The 20,453-nt window shown below is 46.0% G+C and overlaps 28 non-coding genes across 28 annotated transcripts; 20 read left to right on the top strand and 8 right to left on the bottom strand.

Moving 5' to 3' along the window:
- Nucleotides 1-7,928: 7,928 nt before the first annotated feature.
- Nucleotides 7,929-8,002, top strand: trnat-ugu (transfer RNA threonine (anticodon UGU)). Its single transcript has one exon. It is a non-coding gene; the product is annotated as a tRNA-Thr (tRNA).
- Nucleotides 8,003-8,667: 665 nt separating this feature from the next.
- Nucleotides 8,668-8,739, top strand: trnaq-cug (transfer RNA glutamine (anticodon CUG)). Its single transcript has one exon. It is a non-coding gene; the product is annotated as a tRNA-Gln (tRNA).
- A 93-nt stretch (nt 8,740-8,832) lies between these two features.
- Nucleotides 8,833-8,904, bottom strand: trnad-guc (transfer RNA aspartic acid (anticodon GUC)). Its single transcript has one exon. It is a non-coding gene; the product is annotated as a tRNA-Asp (tRNA).
- Nucleotides 8,905-9,017: 113 nt separating this feature from the next.
- On the top strand, nt 9,018-9,091 carry trnat-agu (transfer RNA threonine (anticodon AGU)). The gene has a single exon. It is a non-coding gene; the product is annotated as a tRNA-Thr (tRNA).
- A 146-nt stretch (nt 9,092-9,237) lies between these two features.
- On the top strand, nt 9,238-9,311 carry trnat-ugu (transfer RNA threonine (anticodon UGU)). Its single transcript has one exon. It is a non-coding gene; the product is annotated as a tRNA-Thr (tRNA).
- A 659-nt stretch (nt 9,312-9,970) lies between these two features.
- Nucleotides 9,971-10,042, top strand: trnaq-cug (transfer RNA glutamine (anticodon CUG)). Its single transcript has one exon. It is a non-coding gene; the product is annotated as a tRNA-Gln (tRNA).
- A 94-nt stretch (nt 10,043-10,136) lies between these two features.
- Nucleotides 10,137-10,208, bottom strand: trnad-guc (transfer RNA aspartic acid (anticodon GUC)). The gene has a single exon. It is a non-coding gene; the product is annotated as a tRNA-Asp (tRNA).
- A 126-nt stretch (nt 10,209-10,334) lies between these two features.
- Nucleotides 10,335-10,406, top strand: trnaq-cug (transfer RNA glutamine (anticodon CUG)). Its single transcript has one exon. It is a non-coding gene; the product is annotated as a tRNA-Gln (tRNA).
- Nucleotides 10,407-10,499: 93 nt separating this feature from the next.
- On the bottom strand, nt 10,500-10,571 carry trnad-guc (transfer RNA aspartic acid (anticodon GUC)). Its single transcript has one exon. It is a non-coding gene; the product is annotated as a tRNA-Asp (tRNA).
- A 113-nt stretch (nt 10,572-10,684) lies between these two features.
- Nucleotides 10,685-10,758, top strand: trnat-agu (transfer RNA threonine (anticodon AGU)). The gene has a single exon. It is a non-coding gene; the product is annotated as a tRNA-Thr (tRNA).
- A 146-nt stretch (nt 10,759-10,904) lies between these two features.
- On the top strand, nt 10,905-10,978 carry trnat-ugu (transfer RNA threonine (anticodon UGU)). Its single transcript has one exon. It is a non-coding gene; the product is annotated as a tRNA-Thr (tRNA).
- A 659-nt stretch (nt 10,979-11,637) lies between these two features.
- On the top strand, nt 11,638-11,709 carry trnaq-cug (transfer RNA glutamine (anticodon CUG)). Its single transcript has one exon. It is a non-coding gene; the product is annotated as a tRNA-Gln (tRNA).
- Nucleotides 11,710-12,001: 292 nt separating this feature from the next.
- Nucleotides 12,002-12,073, top strand: trnaq-cug (transfer RNA glutamine (anticodon CUG)). Its single transcript has one exon. It is a non-coding gene; the product is annotated as a tRNA-Gln (tRNA).
- Nucleotides 12,074-12,166: 93 nt separating this feature from the next.
- trnad-guc (transfer RNA aspartic acid (anticodon GUC)) lies at nt 12,167-12,238 on the bottom strand. Its single transcript has one exon. It is a non-coding gene; the product is annotated as a tRNA-Asp (tRNA).
- A 113-nt stretch (nt 12,239-12,351) lies between these two features.
- On the top strand, nt 12,352-12,425 carry trnat-agu (transfer RNA threonine (anticodon AGU)). The gene has a single exon. It is a non-coding gene; the product is annotated as a tRNA-Thr (tRNA).
- Nucleotides 12,426-12,571: 146 nt separating this feature from the next.
- trnat-ugu (transfer RNA threonine (anticodon UGU)) lies at nt 12,572-12,645 on the top strand. The gene has a single exon. It is a non-coding gene; the product is annotated as a tRNA-Thr (tRNA).
- Nucleotides 12,646-13,072: 427 nt separating this feature from the next.
- trnad-guc (transfer RNA aspartic acid (anticodon GUC)) lies at nt 13,073-13,144 on the bottom strand. Its single transcript has one exon. It is a non-coding gene; the product is annotated as a tRNA-Asp (tRNA).
- Nucleotides 13,145-13,304: 160 nt separating this feature from the next.
- Nucleotides 13,305-13,376, top strand: trnaq-cug (transfer RNA glutamine (anticodon CUG)). The gene has a single exon. It is a non-coding gene; the product is annotated as a tRNA-Gln (tRNA).
- Nucleotides 13,377-13,668: 292 nt separating this feature from the next.
- On the top strand, nt 13,669-13,740 carry trnaq-cug (transfer RNA glutamine (anticodon CUG)). Its single transcript has one exon. It is a non-coding gene; the product is annotated as a tRNA-Gln (tRNA).
- A 93-nt stretch (nt 13,741-13,833) lies between these two features.
- Nucleotides 13,834-13,905, bottom strand: trnad-guc (transfer RNA aspartic acid (anticodon GUC)). The gene has a single exon. It is a non-coding gene; the product is annotated as a tRNA-Asp (tRNA).
- A 113-nt stretch (nt 13,906-14,018) lies between these two features.
- On the top strand, nt 14,019-14,092 carry trnat-agu (transfer RNA threonine (anticodon AGU)). Its single transcript has one exon. It is a non-coding gene; the product is annotated as a tRNA-Thr (tRNA).
- Nucleotides 14,093-14,238: 146 nt separating this feature from the next.
- Nucleotides 14,239-14,312, top strand: trnat-ugu (transfer RNA threonine (anticodon UGU)). Its single transcript has one exon. It is a non-coding gene; the product is annotated as a tRNA-Thr (tRNA).
- A 427-nt stretch (nt 14,313-14,739) lies between these two features.
- On the bottom strand, nt 14,740-14,811 carry trnad-guc (transfer RNA aspartic acid (anticodon GUC)). Its single transcript has one exon. It is a non-coding gene; the product is annotated as a tRNA-Asp (tRNA).
- A 366-nt stretch (nt 14,812-15,177) lies between these two features.
- On the top strand, nt 15,178-15,249 carry trnaq-cug (transfer RNA glutamine (anticodon CUG)). Its single transcript has one exon. It is a non-coding gene; the product is annotated as a tRNA-Gln (tRNA).
- A 93-nt stretch (nt 15,250-15,342) lies between these two features.
- trnad-guc (transfer RNA aspartic acid (anticodon GUC)) lies at nt 15,343-15,414 on the bottom strand. Its single transcript has one exon. It is a non-coding gene; the product is annotated as a tRNA-Asp (tRNA).
- A 113-nt stretch (nt 15,415-15,527) lies between these two features.
- trnat-agu (transfer RNA threonine (anticodon AGU)) lies at nt 15,528-15,601 on the top strand. The gene has a single exon. It is a non-coding gene; the product is annotated as a tRNA-Thr (tRNA).
- A 146-nt stretch (nt 15,602-15,747) lies between these two features.
- On the top strand, nt 15,748-15,821 carry trnat-ugu (transfer RNA threonine (anticodon UGU)). The gene has a single exon. It is a non-coding gene; the product is annotated as a tRNA-Thr (tRNA).
- A 4,334-nt stretch (nt 15,822-20,155) lies between these two features.
- On the top strand, nt 20,156-20,227 carry trnaq-cug (transfer RNA glutamine (anticodon CUG)). Its single transcript has one exon. It is a non-coding gene; the product is annotated as a tRNA-Gln (tRNA).
- Nucleotides 20,228-20,453: the final 226 nt, after the last annotated feature.

Genomic DNA, 20,453 nt, shown 5'->3' with positions numbered 1-20,453 from the left:
TCTTTGATAGTGTTCATGTTTGATGTGCAACATTTTCAGGGGGTTTGAAGGGTGCTTAATGCCAATATGATGTATAAATAAATGTATATTCCCATAGTACATCAAAATGAAGGAATCCAATATGGCCGCCGTCACCAGTCTACAGTGTATGTTTCTTTGATTACACAAGGTAAACTCTTAAGTACATTATGTAGCATTAGGTTCTCATACAGGGAGAATTAATTTCCATACTCAGATTTAAGATAGATATCAAAGGAAATTATTTCAGTGTAGTCTGAATTCATGATTGCAACAGGAACATAGGGTGACACCAAAAAAAAAACAATATTTTTTGACCCCAAAATACTGCACTTGTCTCAACCCACATTTGTGCTTTAAGGACAAAGTGTCTTTGATAGTGTTCATGTTTGATATGCAGCATTTTCAGGGGTTTTGAAGGGTGCTTAATTCAAATATTCAAATATGCTGTGTATTAGGCTCAAAACCTCTTTAATAGGCCTACCTCAAAATGAATTAATCGAATATGGACGCCATCACCAGACAAGGTGGACTCTTAATTACATTGTAGCTATAGGTTGTCATACATGGAGAATTCATCTCCATACTCAGATTAAAGATTAGAATCAAAGGACATGATTTCATAGGTTGAATTCATGTTTACAAGTGACAGTTGACTTTCATGTCAATAAGCTGTTCTTTTGAATGAAAATGTTTTCTCTACTTCCACTTTTATTTTAATGCTTATTATAACATGATGCAATATTTCCACCTCAATCCACCTCTTCCATTATGAGACAAATTTACACACATAAGTCTGAATGTGCCTAAATATAATATGCACATCTACATTTTGTGCATTAGGAATTCATTGTTTGCCGATTTTATTGCGGTGCTTACAATATATCTTTGAATGGTGGAAAGGTGAAACGTGGATCAAAACAGTACATGTTATTGTGAGGAATTTACTTGATATATGTTAACTCATTCCCAACCATTAGGCCTATCAACCTCCTCCTCTCCAGTGATTTGGCAGGACACACAATATCATGCACTGCATGGCACTTTGGCTGCAAATGCAACAAAAGCAAAGTATGGTGTTTTGCAATGATCAGTCCTATCTAATTCAGATGTCACATGGTTACATAAAATGCCCCACATTATCAAATCTCTATATTGAGTCAGGCCCACATACCCCTTCCTATCCTCCTGCCAGTCACCGAAGTGGGATGGGTGGTATTGAACAGGGCTTTAGTCCCACTGGTCCTGTATCTGCCACTTATACATGGGTTCTCATTGTTTATCAACACAATGTTATGAAGAGGGGCAAGACACTGGCAGCCAACCATGTGAGCTATTTTTTTTTGACAGACAGCGGTTTCCAACAATCAGAGGCTGAGTTGTGCGCGGCTAGGTTCGCAGTCAGGTTATAAACAAAATTTAGAACCCATGTATTCTCAAGGCCCACAAAGACATCACAACTTGTGCTTGCCTCATCCAACACTGCATCTGCAAGAAGTGGCATGGAGTACATGGAGTCAAGCAGTTGCTGCAATTCAGCAACTCAAGGAGGGGTGATTAGGAATAGGTTAACTTAGTATACCAAGTAAACAATTTTGGTTAGAGTAGAGGAGGGTGACTGTATGTGCATATATATTTGGTATATATAGGCCTATAAACTGGTATCAGAAGTAGTGTGGAGTCAAGTCTCTTGGCGGAAATACGTAGGATGGTGCGCAAGGCTAATAGAAATGGGCACCCTCCTGTCTTTCTCACAGCACATGAACACAATATTCAAAAAAGGACATTCCAAGTCAGCAAGGACATTCTGATTTTTGATACCTCCTCCTCGTATAACTTAACCCATTGTGTCCTGGAAACACATATAGGTTTTTCAGGATCTTGAGATTTTAGCTGTTTTATTAACTATGTGGGTATGTTAGTCTAACATACCCACATAGTTAATAAAACAGCTAAACTATCAAGATGCTGAATGAACACATTACAATGCAAGGGGAGGGTATTGGCTTTTAAATGTAACTCATTGTATTGTACTGTTTGTATGTGCTTCAGAGGTTGAGACATTGCGGATTTAGTAGGAAGAGGGCACCCTTTCCCAAAAAGGGCGTAGGACAAAATGGGTTAATTAGCAGTCCATTTTTGAGTATTGTGTTCATGTGCTGTGAGAAAGACAGGGAAGTGCCCATTTCTGTGCCTAGGCACCTTAAAACTACCACTTGCTCTTCTGCCTGCCATTGGCTCTCTCTCTCCAGCTGAGCACCGTTATTGATACACTGCAGATGTACATTCCAGTATATTTTAACTAGGCCAATTTAAAGTCTATACTTGCACAATTCTACCAACAGAAGATAACAGACAGACTCTCTTTTCCTCCTGCTCCCCTGTTCAGCAGGGCTGGATCCCCACATGGCTGCATGCTGAGCCCCCATCTAAAGTCTATCCGTCCATGACTGCAGCATGGCCAGCAAAAGGGAGTGAAGGTGGCAGCCTGGTGTACAGAGACCGAGACAAATTTATCTAGCTCTGAATGAAAAGAAAAGAAAGAAAAGAAAAGAAAAGAAAACCAAAGAGATCATTGCTGCCTTCAGGAGGCACACCTATAGCGAGAATAGACCTAGCCCTCTCTGAACTTCCCACTGTCACAGAGCTAAAACATTGTCTTGGACATTATCCTGGTTCTGAGTTCTTGGGTCTCTACAGATGTATCATTGGCACTACAGATGTATCATCAAAGTAAGGACCAAAGACTAAAACCACACTTCACACACATGGACTGTCTGACTGTTCATTACAATCTCTTGTTCCCCTGATCTCCTTCCATCCTCCGGTTGTTGTGAAATAATTGATACAGTGCAATGTGTTGAGCTGAATTCTTGCTGTACTACAGAATAAAGGCCAGCCTTGTAATTAATGGTTATAATTGTCACAGAGTGGCCATCTCAGCTGAAATATGTACATTAAGCAAGACAATCTATGCAATAACTTTGGATGACTGATGTGCAATACCAGCCTGAGTATGTCCTTTGTGTATATATTCACACACACACACACACACACACACACACACACACACACACACACACACACACACACACACACACACACACACACACACACACACACACACACACACACACACACACACACAATGCCACTCCCTTATCTGTACATTCTATTCTATTCTATTCTATTCTATTCTATTCTATATATTATTCACATCAGTCTGCCTCTTGATCCCCTTTATAGGCCTAGATATACAGTGATCTGAGCACAGCAATTAAACCGGCAAACATGAAGTAATTCCCATTGTACAAAGGATAATATTAGAAAATATTCGATTTCAGACTCTTGTGGTCATTTATTTTTTATGGGTGAAGAGGTGTGGAAACATTGTGTGGTGGTTTGAGGTGGGAACATTTTTCATGGTATAATGCATTAAAAGTGATAGGGAGAGATTTAAATACAAATGGTCAATTTATGGAAAAGATAATCTCCTGTTGCAAACATGAATTCAGTCTAAAACAAAGGAGATACGCACTCCGCGCTTCTAAATTAACAATCCGGTGCAACCAGAGCAGGACCAAAACATAGGCAAAAAGGGAAATAAATCTGGTGCCACACGGATGTCTATTTTCTGTTATTTATTTTTTTAGTGCAGTGAGACTAACGTTTCGACATGCGTCTTCATCAGAGTCCTCCTGAGGACTCTGATGAAGACGCATGTCGAAACGTTAGTCTCACTGCACTAAAAAAATAAATAACAGAAAATAGACATCCGTGTGGCACCAGATTTATTTCCCTTTTTGCCTATGAATTCAGTCTACACTGAAATAATTTCCTTTGATATCTATCTTAAATCTGAGTATGGATATTAATTATCCTTGTATGAAAACCTGATGCTACATAATGTAGGCCTACTTAAGAGTTTACCTTGTGTAATCAAAGAAATGTACACTGTAGACTGGTGACGGCGGCCATATTGGATTCCTTCGTTTTGATGTACTATGGGAATTAAAGGCATTAAGCACCCTTCAAACCCCCTGAAAATGTTGTATATCAAACATGAACACTATCAAAGACAATATGTCCTTAAAGCAAAAATATGGGCAGTGAGAAGTGCAGTATTTTGGGGTCAAAAATCTGTGCTTTTTTGTGGGGTCATCCAATGTTCTACTGCCCATAACTAAAGAATGGAAAAAGGTAGACACAAACTTCTTTTTTCAGGTGAAAGTAGACAGTTCAGTGCAGTTTTCTGTAGTATTTGTGTTCACAGAAACAAAGAGCATTTTTTTCTGTGGATCTTGAAAGATTAGTAAGAATGTTAAAAATCGTTGACAATATGAGGCTCTCTGCTTTTAAAATGGCTGCCAGCCAATGACATAAGCATTTTCCTCCAATCTGAGCTTAAATCTGATGACATAATGGCTTTCCCCATGTCTGAAAACATAAAAATAAGTGCTATTTTCAAAGTCATACCTTATTTAGTCCAAAAGAAAAGTGATTGCAGGATTTTAACACGGTGGCGGCGGCCATATTGGATTTTGCCCGTTTTGAGGCATTTCGGTACATTTTTGCGTCCGGCATACGGCAGATTTGGATTCAGCACCCTTGAATACCCCTAAATCAGTTGTATGCCGAAAATTAACATGATTTGCCTTCAGGACCTTAAATAAGCACCTTTTCAGAAATCCTGCCTAGACTAATGTGAGAAAAAACTGTGCCACACTGTCCGCCAAACTGTGCTATCTGTCTTTGCTGCTGATATCTTCATGCAAGTTGCTATTTACCTGTGGTGATTTTGGAGGCTGACAGCCCTTGGGAAGAAGCTGTCTGTCCCTGTTTGTCTTGGCTGTTAGCACTGTAAGGTGTGACCCCCTCACCCCTCACCCCACACACAGCCCCTAACAGCCTCATTACCATAACAAAATGAGTGATTAGTGTATTAGGTAAAAGCCGAAGGGTCAAATGACCCCTCTCTGGTACTTCTAGGTAGGCAGAAAAATCCTGGTAGTTCTAGTGTTAAAGCGCCTGTCTAGTAAACAGGAGATCCTGGGTCCGAATCCCAGCAGTGCCTTTTGTTCGACAGCTGTCTACAGGCAGTAAGAAGTCAGCTTCGGGGCTCTTAACCCTTTAATGCATAAGCCATTGGACTCACACTAACGCATAACATGGGTCTAAATAGACCCGCATTCATTTCCAATGTATTTCTGAGCATTAATCATGTATTCTCTCACACAACTTCTAAAACCAATACATTTTATCCCATAATTCTTCTAAAAGTAATTACATAGGTGGTCCTTAATTCAAAAAAGTATTTTTTAAAATGTTCTTATATTTTTATTTTACAAATAAACATGAATTTGGAATTAAATCACTAATTTCTAGACATGGATCGAAAATGGCCCGCATTCATTTCTAAGGGAAGTCTTAATCTTTCACTATGATAACTTCCACAATTAATGTATTTTAATAGCTAATGGATTAAAAGTTGTGATTTAGGCTGCTAATGCACAAAATAGGTGTTATTTTTGGTATCTTACATGAATAAACACACAAATAATTTCCCCCATTATTGCAGACATAGCCTAAGTCTGAAGTGTTTCACGTTAGGAACTAAAATATATTTAAAAGGATTCCAGTCAGGAACAAATAAACTGCGAACAGTTTTTGACCTCTGTTGACCACTGCTGACCTATTGGATTTAAGCATTCCAGGTCATGCATATTTGTGTAATAAGAGACGGTGTGATCGGAGGAGCCCAATAGCCTATATCAGGGCATAATTAATGTGCATAATTATTAGGCAACTTTGTTTTCCTATGGGAAAATATGCCACAAAAGACATCTAACAAACTCCAAAAATACTATAAACAATTTTGATGTCTTCCAGAGGGGTGTGGCTGTCTTGAAATATTGGTCACATCCGTCTAAAGCATCATTACAAAGCCATCAGTGTCACATGACATGAGCTCACAAAGTCACTGCCAGATTTAGAAGAATTGAAGATGAAACTACCACAAAACTATTACCTGCAGTGCTGTTATATTCCAGAACTGAAACCTACATTGAGTGTCCACAAGAACATTGTATTCAGCACTCAGAGACATGGGCAAGGGAAAACAGGCTGAAACCTGAAGACCACTCAACAAGAAACTGAAATCAAGACTGGGTCAAGAAATGTCTTTAGACAGGTTTTTCAATGGTTTTATGAACTAGTGAATGTGACTGTTAATGGACCAGGTAGATGAGTCTATGTCTAGATCAGCAATGTGCACACTTACATGAGTTCCTGAGTTCCACTCAAATGCCAGCAAATTACGGCATAAATACCATGATCTTCAAAAGATGCAAATGTCTTCCTCTCAATGATCCAGCCATGGGCTCATCCACCCTGTCTGTCAAGAGTCACTTTCCCAAGTCCATAATAGGCCTAACTTTGAAAACTCTGTCCCCAGGTATTTTTGACCCAGTCTTGACTTAATTAACTTGTCTAGTGTCATCCCTTCGTACCTTGGCCATATCTCTGAGTGCTCAATGCCCTGTTCTTCTGGACACTTGGTGTAGGTTTATGTTGCGTAATATTATAGGACTGCAGGGTAATACTTTTTTGTAGCTCCACCTTAAATTCTCCTCAATTTTTGGCTGTGACATTTCTTACGAGCATGATGACTTTGTAATGATGCATTTCATAATTCTGTGGTAAAGTGACCAACATCTTGCCTAATAATTATGCACACCTGATATAAGGTGTTGGGCACCTTCGACCACAGCCCCATATTTTTATACAAATATGCATGGCCTGGAATGCTTAAATCCGATAGGTTTTCAAGTTCATATACATTCCTGTTGGAAAATAAGCATAAAAAAGACAATATGGTCAAAAAACATGTTTGCCTAATAATTCTGCACACAGTGTATATAAAAAATGAATGCGGATCATTTTTGACCCATGTGTGTAAATATCATATAATTGTATAAAAAGATGTCTATTTCAAAGAATAACCATGAAGTATTTGAATTAAGTATTAATGTTGGGAGTTAATACTCCATAAAAGAAAAAAGTTGAATTTTTAGTAAAAGAATCAAAATCCTTTCTCAATATGGCTAAGAGACATTAAGCTTGTGATGAAATTACATAGGAAATGAATGCGGGTCTATTTAGACCCATGTGTCTAAATATCATATAGTTATATAAAATGACTTCTATATCAAAGAATAACCATCAAGAATTTAAAATAAGTATTGATGTTGGGAGTTAATACTCCATAAATGATCAAAAAAAAGATGGACTTTTAGTAAAAGAATCAAAATCCTGTTTAAATATGGCTAGGAGACATTAAGCTTGTGATGAAATTACATAGGAAATGAATGCGGGTCTATTTAGACCCATGTGTCTAAATATCATGTAGTTATATAAAATTACTTTTATATCAAAGAATAACCATCAAGTATTTAAAATAAGTATTGATGTTGGGAGTTAATACTCCATAAATGATAAAAAGTTGGACTTTTAGTAAAATAATCAAAATCCTTTTTCAATATGGCTAAGAGACATTAAGCTTGTGATGAAATTACATAGGAAATGAATGCGGGTCTATTTAGACCCATGTTATGCGTTAAAGGGGTAGTAACCAAAAAAGTGTTTTCACGCAAAAAGTTATGATGTATAAAAATAAATTAAGTCATCTAAGGGACAAAAACAAGTCAATTGAGGAATTCATGGAGTGCCGAGTAAGAAAATTGTATTCTTACAAAGATATAGAAATTTTAAACTCAGCCGGGTCTATTTAGACCCATGTTATGCGTTAAAGGGTTAAGTGTGTAGTTGAAGCTGTCGATGTGACTAGCCTAAATTGCAAGACCGCTGCCATGAATGCATGCCTGCATGCCTGCTGAGAGATGTCAGTACCAGGCGCTGTGGCTTAGTTGGTTAAAGCGCCTGTCTTGTAAACAGGAGACCCTGGGTTCGAATCCCAGCAGTGCCTTGTGTTAAAAAAGTGTACACCTTGAAGGCGATAAGAACTCGCCTCGAGAGATGTTACTTGTGTAGCAGTCCCGACTCGCTTGAACTGTGTGAAACATCATGCCTGTCAGCAGGAGGTGTGGGGGCATCTGGGGCCGTCAAAACGCCCGTCTTGGAAATTCAATGGTTCTGGGTTCAAAGCCCTCTCTTCGAAGCTTTCTGGATTGGTGTTAGGGTTGGGGTTAACCCAGCGTGCCGGAGTCGCTCTCTGGATTAGGGTTCAACCAGCGAGCGCGAGTCGCTCTCTGGATTAGTGTTTTGACTTCCCCTGCGGGCGCGAGTGGCTCTCTGGAACATTGGGCTCGCTCAACTTCACATTGGCCATCTGGGCATTGTGTCGTTGCCTGCCTTTCAACTGTGCCAACTCTGACACAGGTGAAAAGCATCCTCAAAGCCTCCCCGTCGGGGAATCGAACCCCGGTCTTCCGCGTGACAGGTGGAGGTACTGTCCACTATACTAACGAGGAATGCGGGTAGTGCTGCTGCTGTCAGTGACACAAGCTTGAGGAAAGCAGCCTCGATAGCCAATGTGCCTGGCGCTTGAGCACAATATGCACGCATTTGCCGCCCGATTCAGCGCAACGAGCACGCCTTGGGCAGGCTCTGGCTTCCGCGGCAGTGTGAAGTGGTTCCATGGTGTAATGGTTAGCACTCTGGACTCTGAATCCAGCGATCCGAGTTCAAATCTCGGTGGAACCTTTCCTGTTGTCCTTCGGTCAAACAACGAGACGGGAGTGGACAAATTGCCAAGATGTGCGCATCAGTGTTACAAGCCAAAAGGCCTCTCAATGCCTCCCCGTCGGGGAATCGAACCCCGGTCTTCCGCGTGACAGGCGGAGATACTGTCCACTATACTAACGAGGATTGGGCTGTGAAGTCCTCCGCTTTGGCGCGTGGCACCCAAGGATAATGTCGACTTGACAAAGCTGAGCATGATTTGACGTTACCTCTGTTGTCTTGAATTTTCCTTCTGTAGGGGCGCTGTGGCTTAGTTGGTTAAAGCGCCTGTCTAGTAAACAGGAGATCCTGGGTTCGAATCCCAGCAGTGCCTTATGTTCGACAGCTGTCTACAGGCAGTAAGAAGTCAGCTTCGGGGCTCTTAAGTGTGTAGTTGAAGCTGTCGATGTGACTAGCCTAAATTGCAAGACCGCTGCCACGAATGCATGCTTGCATGCCTGCTGAGAGATGTCAGTACCAGGCGCTGTGGCTTAGTTGGTTAAAGCGCCTGTCTTGTAAACAGGAGACCCTGGGTTCGAATCCCAGCAGTGCCTTGTGTTAAAAAAGTGTACACCTTGAAGGCGATAAGAACTCGCCTCGAGAGATGTTACTTGTGTAGCAGTCCCGACTCGCTTGAACTGTGTGAAACATCATGCCTGTCAGCAGGAGGTGTGGGGGCATCTGGGGCCGTCAAAACGCCCGTCTTGGAAATTCAATGGTCCTGGGTTCAAATCCCTCTCTTCGAAGCTCTCTGGATTGGTGTTAGGGTTAACCCAGCGTGCCGGAGTCGCTCTCTGGATTAGGGTTCAACCAGCGAGCGCGAGTCGCTCTCTGGATTAGTGTTTTGACTTCCCCTGCGGGCGCGAGTCGCTCTCTGGAACAGTGGGCTCGGTCAACTTCACATTGGCCATCTGGGCATTGTGTCGTTGCCTGCCTTTCAACTGTGCCAACTCTGACACAGGTGAAAAGCCTCCTCAAAGCCTCCCCGTCGGGGAATCGAACCCCGGTCTTCCGCGTGACAGGCTGAGATACTGTCCACTATACTAACGAGGAATGCGGGTAGTGTTGCTGCTGTCAGTGACACAAGCTTGAGGAAAGCAGCCTCGATAGCCAATGTGCCTGGCGCTTGAGCACAATATGCACGCATTTGCCGCCCGATTCAGCGCAACGAGCACGCCTTGGGCAGGCTCTGGCTTCCGCGGCAGTGTGAAGTGGTTCTATGGTATAATGGTTAGCACTCTGGACTCTGAATCCAGCGATCCGAGTTCAAATCTCGGTGGAACCTTTCCTGTTGTCCTTCGATCCCACAGCGAAGCGAGTAGTGGTTAAATTGCCAAGATGTGTGCATCGGCCTTACAAGCAAAAAGGCCTCTCAATTCCTCCCCGTCGGGGAATCGAACCCCGGTCTTCCGCGTGACAGGCGGAGATACTGTCCACTATACTAACGAGGATGGCACGGTGTCCCACGTGTTCAGTCAGCGCATCTCGTGACAAAGCCTTATAGCGGACTTCCGCTAGCTCAAGCGCTAAGCCCTTGGATGCTGCGCGGCCCCGCAGCTCACACACCCAGCGAGCAAGGTTCCATGGTGTAATGGTTAGCACTCTGGACTCTGAATCCAGCGATCCGAGTTCAAATCTCGGTGGAACCTTTCCTGTTGTCCTTCGGTCAAACAACGAGACGGGAGTGGACAAATTGCCAAGATGTGCGCATCAGTGTTACAAGCCAAAAGGCCTCTCAATGCCTCCCCGTCGGGGAATCGAACCCCGGTCTTCCGCGTGACAGGCGGAGATACTGTCCACTATACTAACGAGGATTGGGCTGTGAAGTCCTCCGCTTTGGCGCGTGGCACCCGAGGATAATGTCGACTTGACAAAGCTGAGCATGATTTGACGTTACCTCTGTTGTCTTGAATTTTCCTTCTGTAGTGGCGCTGTGGCTTAGTTGGTTAAAGCGCCTGTCTAGTAAACAGGAGATCCTGGGTTCGAATCCCAGCAGTGCCTTATGTTCGACAGCTGTCTACAGGCAGTAAGAAGTCAGCTTCGGGGCTCTTAAGTGTGTAGTTGAAGCTGTCGATGTGACTAGCCTAAATTGCAAGACCGCTGCCATGAATGCATGCCTGCATGCCTGCTGAGAGATGTCAGTACCAGGCGCTGTGGCTTAGTTGGTTAAAGCGCCTGTCTTGTAAACAGGAGACCCTGGGTTCGAATCCCAGCAGTGCCTTGTGTTAAAAAAGTGTACACCTTGAAGGCGATAAGAACTCGCCTCGAGAGATGTTACTTGTGTAGCAGTCCCGACTCGCTTGAACTGTGTGAAACATCATGCCTGTCAGCAGGAGGTGTGGGGGCATCTGGGGCCGTCAAAACACCCGTCTTGGAAATTCAATGGTCCTGGCTTCAAATCCCTCTCTTCGAAGCTCTCTGGATTGGTGTTAGGGTTAACCCAGCGTGCCGGAGTCGCTCTCTGGATTAGGGTTCACCCAGCGAGCGCGAGTCGCTCTCTGGATAAGGGTTTTGACTTACCCTGCGGGCGCGAGTCGCTCTCTGGAACAGTGGGCTCGGTCAACTTCACATTGGCCATCTGGGCATTGTGTCGTTGCCTGCCTTTCAACTGTGCCAACTCTGACACAGGTGAAAAGCCTCCTCAAAGCCTCCCCGTCGGGGAATCGAACCCCCGTCTTCCGCGTGACAGGCGGAGATACTGTCCACTATAGTAACGAGGAATGCGGGTAGTGTTGCTGCTGTCAATGATACAAGCTTGAGGAAAGCAGCCTCGATAGCCAATGTGCCTGGCGCTTGAGCACAATATGCACGCATTTGCCGCCCGATTCAGCGCAACGAGCACGCCTTGGGCAGGCTCTGGCTTCCGCGGCAGTGTGAAGTGGTTCCATGGTGTAATGGTTAGCACTCTGGACTCTGAATCCAGCGATCCGAGTTCAAATCTCGGTGGAACCTTTCCTGTTGTCCTTCGATCCCACAGCGAAGCGAGGAGTGGATAAATTGCCAAGATGTGTGCATCGGCCTTACAAGCCAAAAGGCCTCTCAATTCCTCCCCGTCGGGGAATCGAACCCCGGTCTTCCGCGTGACAGGCGGAGATACTGTCCACTATACTAACGAGAATAGCACAGTGTCCCACTTGTTCAGTCAGCGCATCTCGTGACAAAGCCTTATAGCGGACTTCCGCTAGCTCAAGCGCTAAGCCCTTGGATGCTGCGCGGCCCCGCAGCTCACACACCCAGCGAGCAAGGTTCCATGGTGTAATGGTTAGCACTCTGGACTCTGAATCCAGCGATCCGAGTTCAAATCTCGGTGGAACCTTTCCTGTTGTCCTTCGGTCAAACAACGAGACGGGAGTGGACAAATTGCCAAGATGTGCGCATCAGTGTTACAAGCCAAAAGGCCTCTCAATGCCTCCCCGTCGGGGAATCGAACCCCGGTCTTCCGCGTGACAGGCGGAGATACTGTCCACTATACTAACGAGGATTGGGCTGTGAAGTCCGCCGCTTTGGCGCGTGGCACCCGAGGATAATGTCGACTTGACAAAGCTGAGCATGATTTGACGTTACCTCTGTTGTCTTGAATTTTCCTTCTGTAGTGGCGCTGTGGCTTAGTTGGTTAAAGTGCCTGTCTAGTAAACAGGAGATCCTGGGTTCGAATCCCAGCAGTGCCTTATGTTCGACAGCTGTCTACAGGCAGTAAGAAGTCAGCTTCGGGGCTCTTAAGTGTGTAGTTGAAGCTGTCGATGTGACTAGCCTAAATTGCAAGACCGCTGCCATGAATGCATGCCTGCATGCCTGCTGAGAGATGTCAGTACCAGGCGCTGTGGCTTAGTTGGTTAAAGCGCCTGTCTTGTAAACAGGAGACCCTGGGTTCGAATCCCAGCAGTGCCTTGTGTTAAAAAAGTGTACACCTTGAAGGCGATAAGAACTCGCCTCGAGAGATGTTACTTGTGTAGCAGTCCCGACTCGCTTGAACTGTGTGAAACATCATGCCTGTCAGCAGGAGGTGTGGGGGCATCTGGGGCCGTCAAAACACCCGTCTTGGAAATTCAATGGTCCTGGGTTCAAATCCCTCTCTTCGAAGCTCTCTGGATTGGTGTTAGGGTTAACCCAGCGTGCCGGAGTCGCTCTCTGGATTAGGGTTCACCCAGCGAGCGCGAGTCGCTCTCTGGATTAGGGTTTTGACTTCCCCTGCGGGCGCGAGTCGCTCTCTGGAACAGTGGGCTCGGTCAACTTCACATTGGCCATCTGGGCATTGTGTCGTTGCCTGCCTTTCAACTGTGCCAACTCTGACACAGGTGAAAAGCCTCCTCAAAGCCTCCCCGTCGGGGAATCGAACCCCGGTCTTCCGCGTGACAGGCGGAGATACTGTCCACTATACTAACGAGGAATGCGGGTAGTGTTGCTGCTGTCAGTGATACAAGCTTGAGGAAAGCAGCCTCGATAGCCAATGTGCCTGGCGCTTGAGCACAATATGCACGCATTTGCCGCCCGATTCAGCGCAACGAGCACGCCTTGGGCAGGCTCTGGCTTCCGCGGCAGTGTGAAGTGGTTCCATGGTGTAATGGTTAGCACTCTGGACTCTGAATCCAGCGATCCGAGTTCAAATCTCGGTGGAACCTTTCCTGTTGTCCTTCGATCCCACAGCGAAGCGAGGAGTGGATAAATTGCCAAGATGTGTGCATCGGCCTTACAAGCCAAAAGGCCTCTCAATTCCTCCCCGTCGGGGAATCGAACCCCGGTCTTCCGCGTGACAGGCGGAGATACTGTCCACTATACTAACGAGAATAGCACAGTGTCCCACTTGTTCAGTCAGCGCATCTCGTGACAAAGCCTTATAGCGGACTTCCGCTAGCTCAAGCGCTAAGCCCTTGGATGCTGCGCGGCCCCGCAGCTCACACACCCAGCGAGCAAGGTTCCATGGTGTAATGGTTAGCACTCTGGACTCTGAATCCAGCGATCCGAGTTCAAATCTCTGTGGAACCTTTCCTGTTGTCCTTCGGTCAAACAACGAGACGGGAGTGGACAAATTGCCAAGATGTGCGCATCAGTGTTACAAGCCAAAAGGCCTCTCAATGCCTCCCCGTCGGGGAATCGAACCCCGGTCTTCCGCGTGACAGGCGGAGATACTGTCCACTATACTAACGAGGATTGGGCTGTGAAGTCCTCCGCTTTGGCGCGTGGCACCCGAGGATAATGTCGACTTGACAAAGCTGAGCATGATTTGACGTTACCTCTGTCGTCTTGAATTTTCCTGCTGTAGTGGCGCTGTGGCTTAGTTGGTTAAAGTGCCTGTCTAGTAAACAGGAGATCCTGGGTTCGAATCCCAGCAGTGCCTTATGTTCGACAGCTGTCTACAGGCAGTAAGAAGTCAGCTTCGGGGCTCTTAAGTGTGTAGTTGAAGCTGTCGATGTGACTAGCCTAAATTGCAAGACCGCTGCCATGAATGCATGCCTGCATGCCTGCTGAGAGATGTCAGTACCAGGCGCTGTGGCTTAGTTGGTTAAAGCGCCTGTCTTGTAAACAGGAGACCCTGGGTTCGAATCCCAGCAGTGCCTTGTGTTAAAAAAGTGTACACCTTGAAGGCGATAAGAACTCGCCTCGAGAGATGTTACTTGTGTAGCAGTCCCGACTCGCTTGAACTGTGTGAAACATCATGCCTGTCAGCAGGAGGTGTGGGGGCATCTGGGGCCGTCAAAACACCCGTCTTGGAAATTCAATGGTCCTGGGTTCAAATCCCTCTCTTCGAAGCTCTCTGGATTGGTGTTAGGGTTAACCCAGCGTGCCGGAGTCGCTCTCTGGATTAGGGTTCACCCAGCGAGCGCGAGTCGCTCTCTGGATTAGGGTTTTGACTTCCCCTGCGGGCGCGAGTCGCTCTCTGGAACAGTGGGCTCGGTCAACTTCACATTGGCCATCTGGGCATTGTGTCGTTGCCTGCCTTTCAACTGTGCCAACTCTGACACAGGTGAAAAGCCTCCTCAAAGCCTCCCCGTCGGGGAATCGAACCCCGGTCTTCCGCGTGACAGGCGGAGATACTGTCCACTATACTAACGAGGAATGCGGGTAGTGTTGCTGCTGTCAGTGACACAAGCTTGAGGAAAGCAGCCTCGATAGCCAATGTGCCTGGCGCTTGAGCACAATATGCACGCATTTGCCGCCCGATTCAGCGCAACGAGCACGCCTTGGGCAGGCTCTGGCTTCCGCGGAAGTGTGAAGTGGTTCCATGGTGTAATGGTTAGCACTCTGGACTCTGAATCCAGCGATCTAATCAAAATCTCGGTGGAACCTTTCCTGTTGTCCTTCGGTGTCCCACGTGTTCAGTCAGCGCATCTCGTGACAAAGCCTTATAGCGGACTTCCGCTAGCTCAAGCGCTAAGCCCTTGGATGCTGCGCGGCCCCGCAGCTCACACACCCAGCGAGCAAGGTTCCATGGTGTAATGGTTAGCACTCTGGACTCTGAATCCAGCGATCCGAGTTCAAATCTCGGTGGAACCTTTCCTGTTGTCCTTCGGTCAAACAACGAGACGGGAGTGGGCAAATCGCCAAGAAGTGCGCATCAGTGTTACAAGCCAAAAGGCCTCTCAAAGCCTCCCCGTCGGGGAATCGAACCCCGGTCTTCCGCGTGACAGGCGGAGATACTGTCCACTATACTAACGAGGATTGGGCTGTGAAGTCCTCCGCTTTGGCGCGTGGCACCCGAGGATAATGTCGACTTGAAAAAGCTGAGCATGATTTGACGTTACCTCTGATGTCTTGAATTTTCCTGCTGTAGTGGCGCTGTGGCTTAGTTGGTTAAAGCGCCTGTCTAGTAAACAGGAGATCCTGGGTTCGAATCCCAGCAGTGCCTTATGTTCGACAGCTGTCTACAGGCAGTAAGAAGTCAGCTTCGGGGCTCTTAAGTGTGTAGTTGAAGCTGTCGATGTGACTAGCCTAAATGGCAAGACCGCTGTCATGAATGCATGCGTGCTTGCCTGCTGAGAGATGACAGCACCAGGCGCTGTGGCTTAGTTGGTTAAAGCGCCTGTCTTGTAAACAGGAGACCCTGGGTTCGAATCCCAGCAGTGCCTTGTGTTGAAAAAGTGTACACCTTGAAGGCGATAAGAATTCGCCTTGGGTTATGTTACTTGTTTAGCAGTCCCGACTCGCTTGAACTGTGTGAAACAGCATGCCTGTCAGCAGGAGGTCTGGGGGCATCTGGGGGCGTCAAAACACCCGTCTTGAAAATTCAATGGTCCTGGGTTCAAATCCCTCTCTTCGAAGCTCTCTGGATTGGTGTTAGGGTTGGGGTTAACCCAGCGAGCCGGAGACGCTCTCTGGATTAGGCATAGAGGTAGAAAATAACACTAGAGAGGACACAGCAATTTGCGACAGCACTGGGAAATGGCAGCTGGAGCTTCCCAACTTCCGTAGGTAGTGTAGGCACCAGGCACGTGCACTCCAATACGGCAGGGGAGGCTGTGCCTCACCTGTCTCTTCTAGACTTCATGAGAATGATGAGATGCAGTAAATGTGAATAATAGTAACAATAATAACTACTGTTTTCGAGCATATTTACCATAACTACCATTTGTGCAGTATTTAAACAGTTTCAATCATTTTCAATCATTTTTGTGGCCAAAACCGCACTATTTTCCCACCTCCTGCTCCGAATACACTGAATTTGGGCCAACTCCCGAGTTGGCCTCACCGCAGATTGCGCAATCCCTCAGTAACAAGCTTCAGCGCATGCGCCATTTTGCTCGTTCTGTGTATGCAATTCGTAATATTGTATTAAACGTTTTTATACACTTAATAGAAATATGTATGGTGTGCCCTCATTTTCCTGATATTTGTTTTCACTATTTTCTACGTGTGATTATCATTTCTTTACTCTGCGCGCTTTGGCATAACCCCATTGAAAAATAGAGTAGTGCGGCGAGCAACACATTGGCCTCAACCTCATTCTGCCGTTGAGTCTAGCTTTGTCAGTGACGTCATAGCGCCACTATACAAGTTCAATACAGTCAGTCATCAGTGTTGGCTAGCTTGCTCACGTTGACTGCTACCATGGAAGTGGATTTCATAACGAAACTAAGATCATTCTCAAAGTTGGATTTCCAAGGGAAACAAGACGTGATAAAGAATGGACGACCGACACCAGAGCTGAGGAAATTGATTCAGGAGATTGGACAGAATATTATTTGATTATTTCACAGTGAGTGGAACAACCGAAAAGACTGGCTATGTGGAATGGGAGGCAACAAGCAAAACAACGTTAGCAGTTTGCTAGCTGGGTTGGATATGTCAAACCGTGAGAATATTATTGCGAGAAGCCCTGTAATCAAGACAGCATTTCAAGGTAAGGAAATTTGATTATTACATTTGCCCGCCGTGGCGTTGACTTGGGTCTAAGTTTTATTTGATTTTGTCAAGATGAAGGAAGAGTTGTTTGAAAAATAGTTCGGTTGCATTGGTTTTACAGTAGCTATGTTTCACATATGCATTTCAGGCGTAATCTTAACCTGCAACTAGTGAGAATGTTTTGAATGACATAGCAATGGCTACATGTCTCAAAGAATAATTCATCACGAGTGATTTTGGCAACAGAACAAACTAATAGCTAGGGGTTGTGGGTTCCTGGATTTTGGTTTGGTTTGCGGCTGTGTGTTCACTTTGCCAGTCCCAGTAGGCTATGCCCAAGTGATAACGCTGCTTGCTATCCTAACGAGGCAGTTTAAAATGATAGTTCTAATAATCAAACGCTGTATAATACACGCTTTGAGGTTCGGCTCGTCTGACATTCTTTGAAATGTCCATCCTCAAGATGAACGACTGTGGAATATTTCAGCGTCATTATTGTTTAGCCTATTTAGGTTGAGTTTGGGTCCGCAGTGGTATGATGTGGATGAGGGGGATAGTTGACGGTTCTCAGGAGGAGTGTCCTCAAATGACGCACCATGTCGTGCCTATTTTCTGTCTACTCTAGTCTTTTCTACCGGAGGTGGTAGCTGTCCATGATCACGGCCACGTCTGGCTTCATTATCTATTTCACAGGCTACCAGAAGGATCATCCCGGTGGGGTGATATTCTGTTGTTGAATGCATACTGTGAATTGTTGCTGTGTAAGCGGTAGCCTATTACAACGCAAGCATCGGATCTGTATTTTCGAGTGGTGGAGTGAAAGGAACGCTGATAAGCAGACCTCAATATTCACCATAAGAGCATTTTTGTCCAAAATGCTCGTGTGGCTTGGGGTTATCAGCGTCCCCTCTTTCAAAGACCAGAAAACACTGAGAATGGCCTTGTATCTTGACGGCCTATAAAAATACAGTATAATCCTGGACACATATCGCGTCTGATCTGAATGTGGTGTCCACCTTTCTAACAGACATATTGGTGTAGGGAGGAGGAGTAGGCCTAGCAGGCCTAGTAGCGCAGCCTGTGCAGTAGGTAGCCTAGGTAGAACTAAACGTGACTCTGCCGCCAGTTATATGGTGAACTTGACTCAAACTTGTTAAATGGCACTGCCCCACCGTTGTTTACCTACGCCCCCTGCGCCAACGCCGAGTCTGGACCACTGAATCCTGTGTGTGTGTGTGTGTGTGTGTGTGTGTGTGTGTGTGTGTGTGTGTGTGTGTGTGTGTGTGTGTGTGTGTGTGTGTGTGTGTGTGTGTGTGTGTGTGTGTGCACGAGAATCCAGTTCGTATCACAAAAGCCATCACACCGGTTTGTTCGCCGTGGTGCTCAGCGGTCTATATGACACCATGTTTTGAATCCTGTGTGTCTTGAGCATCCGCCGTGATGCTCAGTCCACATTGCTGCTGCTGTGTGGAATGTGAGATCACTGTTTGAATCCTGTGTGTGTGTGTGTGTGTGTGTGAGCAGTGGGCTGTGAAGGAGCTTACACTCTCCACTACTCTCCCCTCACCTCCCCTCCTCTTCTCCTCTCCTCTCCTCTCCTCTCCTCTCCTCTCCTTTCCTCTCCCCCTCTCCTCTCTTCTCTCCTTTCCTCTCCCCCTCTCCTCTCTTTTCCCATCTCCTCTCCTGTCCTCTCTTTTCCCATCTACTCTCCTCTTCTCTCTTCTCCTCTCCCTCTCCTCTCCTCTCCTTGAGCTCCTCTCCACTCCTCCTCCTTTCTCCTCTCATCTCCTCTCCTCTCTCTTCTCCTCCCCTCTCCTCCTCTCTCATCTCCTCTCTCCCCTTCTCTCCTCCTCTCCTCTCCCCTCCCCTTCTCTCCTCTCCTCTCCTCTTCTCTCCTCTCCTCTCCACTACTCTCCTCTCCTCTGCTCTGCTCTGCTGTCCACATTGGTGCTGTGTAGTTTATGTGAGACCACTGTTTGAATCCTGTGTGTTTGTGTGTGTGTGTGTGTGTGTGTGTGTGTGTGTGTGTGTGTGTGTGTGTGTGTGTGTGTGTGTGAGAGAGAGAGAGAGATCTAATAGCATTTTCTCTGCGGAAATGCAGTAAGCTTATGTCAAAATATGTAGGCCTACCTTATGTTAAGAAAGCTGCTATGACATATGGAACTTGTCGGTAGGCCTATTTGGCAATTATTTATTTGAAAATCTGATATTGAAAAAGTTGCCTCACCAGCCATAAATCCCAGCGCACGTCACTGGTACGCACTTTCAGGCAATGCAAGTCAATGGAGAACACGCCCACCCCTGTCAAGAAATTAACTAAAACTGTGTAAATATGAAGTAACACTTTAATCAAAGACCAGATTTGAAATGTCAGGCTAAGTATCTACTTAAATCATAAAAGTTGATAAAATACATCTAAAAATCAAATAATATATTTTATGAACATAGTTAGCAACACACTTCAACTATTGTCCTTGCATAGTGTTTTGATGGACATTTTCACATCATTAAGCCATTTTTGACAGAGGTGAGCCTCGTTCTCCATTAATTTCCATTTCTCTGATCTACCTACAAATAATGGCCGCTACAGATTGCCGTAAAAAGGGGGGCGGGGTCCTCTCTAGTGTTATTTTCTACCTCTATGGGATTAGGGTTCAACCAGCGAGCGCGAGTCGCTCTCTGGATTAGGGATTTGACTTCCCCTGCGGGCGCGAGTCGCTCTCTGGAACAGTGGGCTCGGTCAACTTCACATTGGCCATCTGGGCATTGTGTCGTTGCCTGCCTTTCAACTGTGCCAACTCTGACACAGGTGAAAAGCATCCTCAAACCCTCCCCGTCGAGGAATCGAACCCCGGTCTTCCACGTGACAGGCGGAGATACTGTCCACTATACTAACGAGGAATGCGGTTAGTGTCGCTGGTGTCAATGATACAAGCTTGAGGAAAGCAGCCTCGATAGCCAATGTGCCTGGCGCTTGAGCACAATATGGACCCATTTGCCGCCCGATTCAGCGCAACGCGCACGGCTTGGGCAGGCTCTGGCCTCCGAGGGAGTCTGAAGTGGTTCCATGGTGTAATGGTTAGCACTCTGGACTCTGAATCCAGCGATCCGAGTTCAAATATCGGTGGAACCTTTCCTGTTGTCCTTCGATCCCACAACGAAGCGAGGAGTGGATAAATTGCCAAGATGTGTGCATCGGCGTTACAAACAAAAAGCCCTCTCAATTCCTCCCCGTCGGGGAATCGAACCCCGGTCTTCCGCGTGACAGGCGGAGATACTGTCCACGATACTAACGAGGATGGCACGGTGTCCCACGTGTCCAGTGAGCGCGTCTCGCGACAAACCCTTATAGCGGACTT

This window comes from Engraulis encrasicolus, chromosome 18, assembly GCF_034702125.1.
Source record: "Engraulis encrasicolus isolate BLACKSEA-1 chromosome 18, IST_EnEncr_1.0, whole genome shotgun sequence".
NCBI lineage: Eukaryota > Metazoa > Chordata > Actinopteri > Clupeiformes > Engraulidae > Engraulis > Engraulis encrasicolus.
The sequence above is the reverse complement of the archived record's forward strand: the minus strand, read 5'-3'. Positions and strand labels throughout refer to the sequence as shown.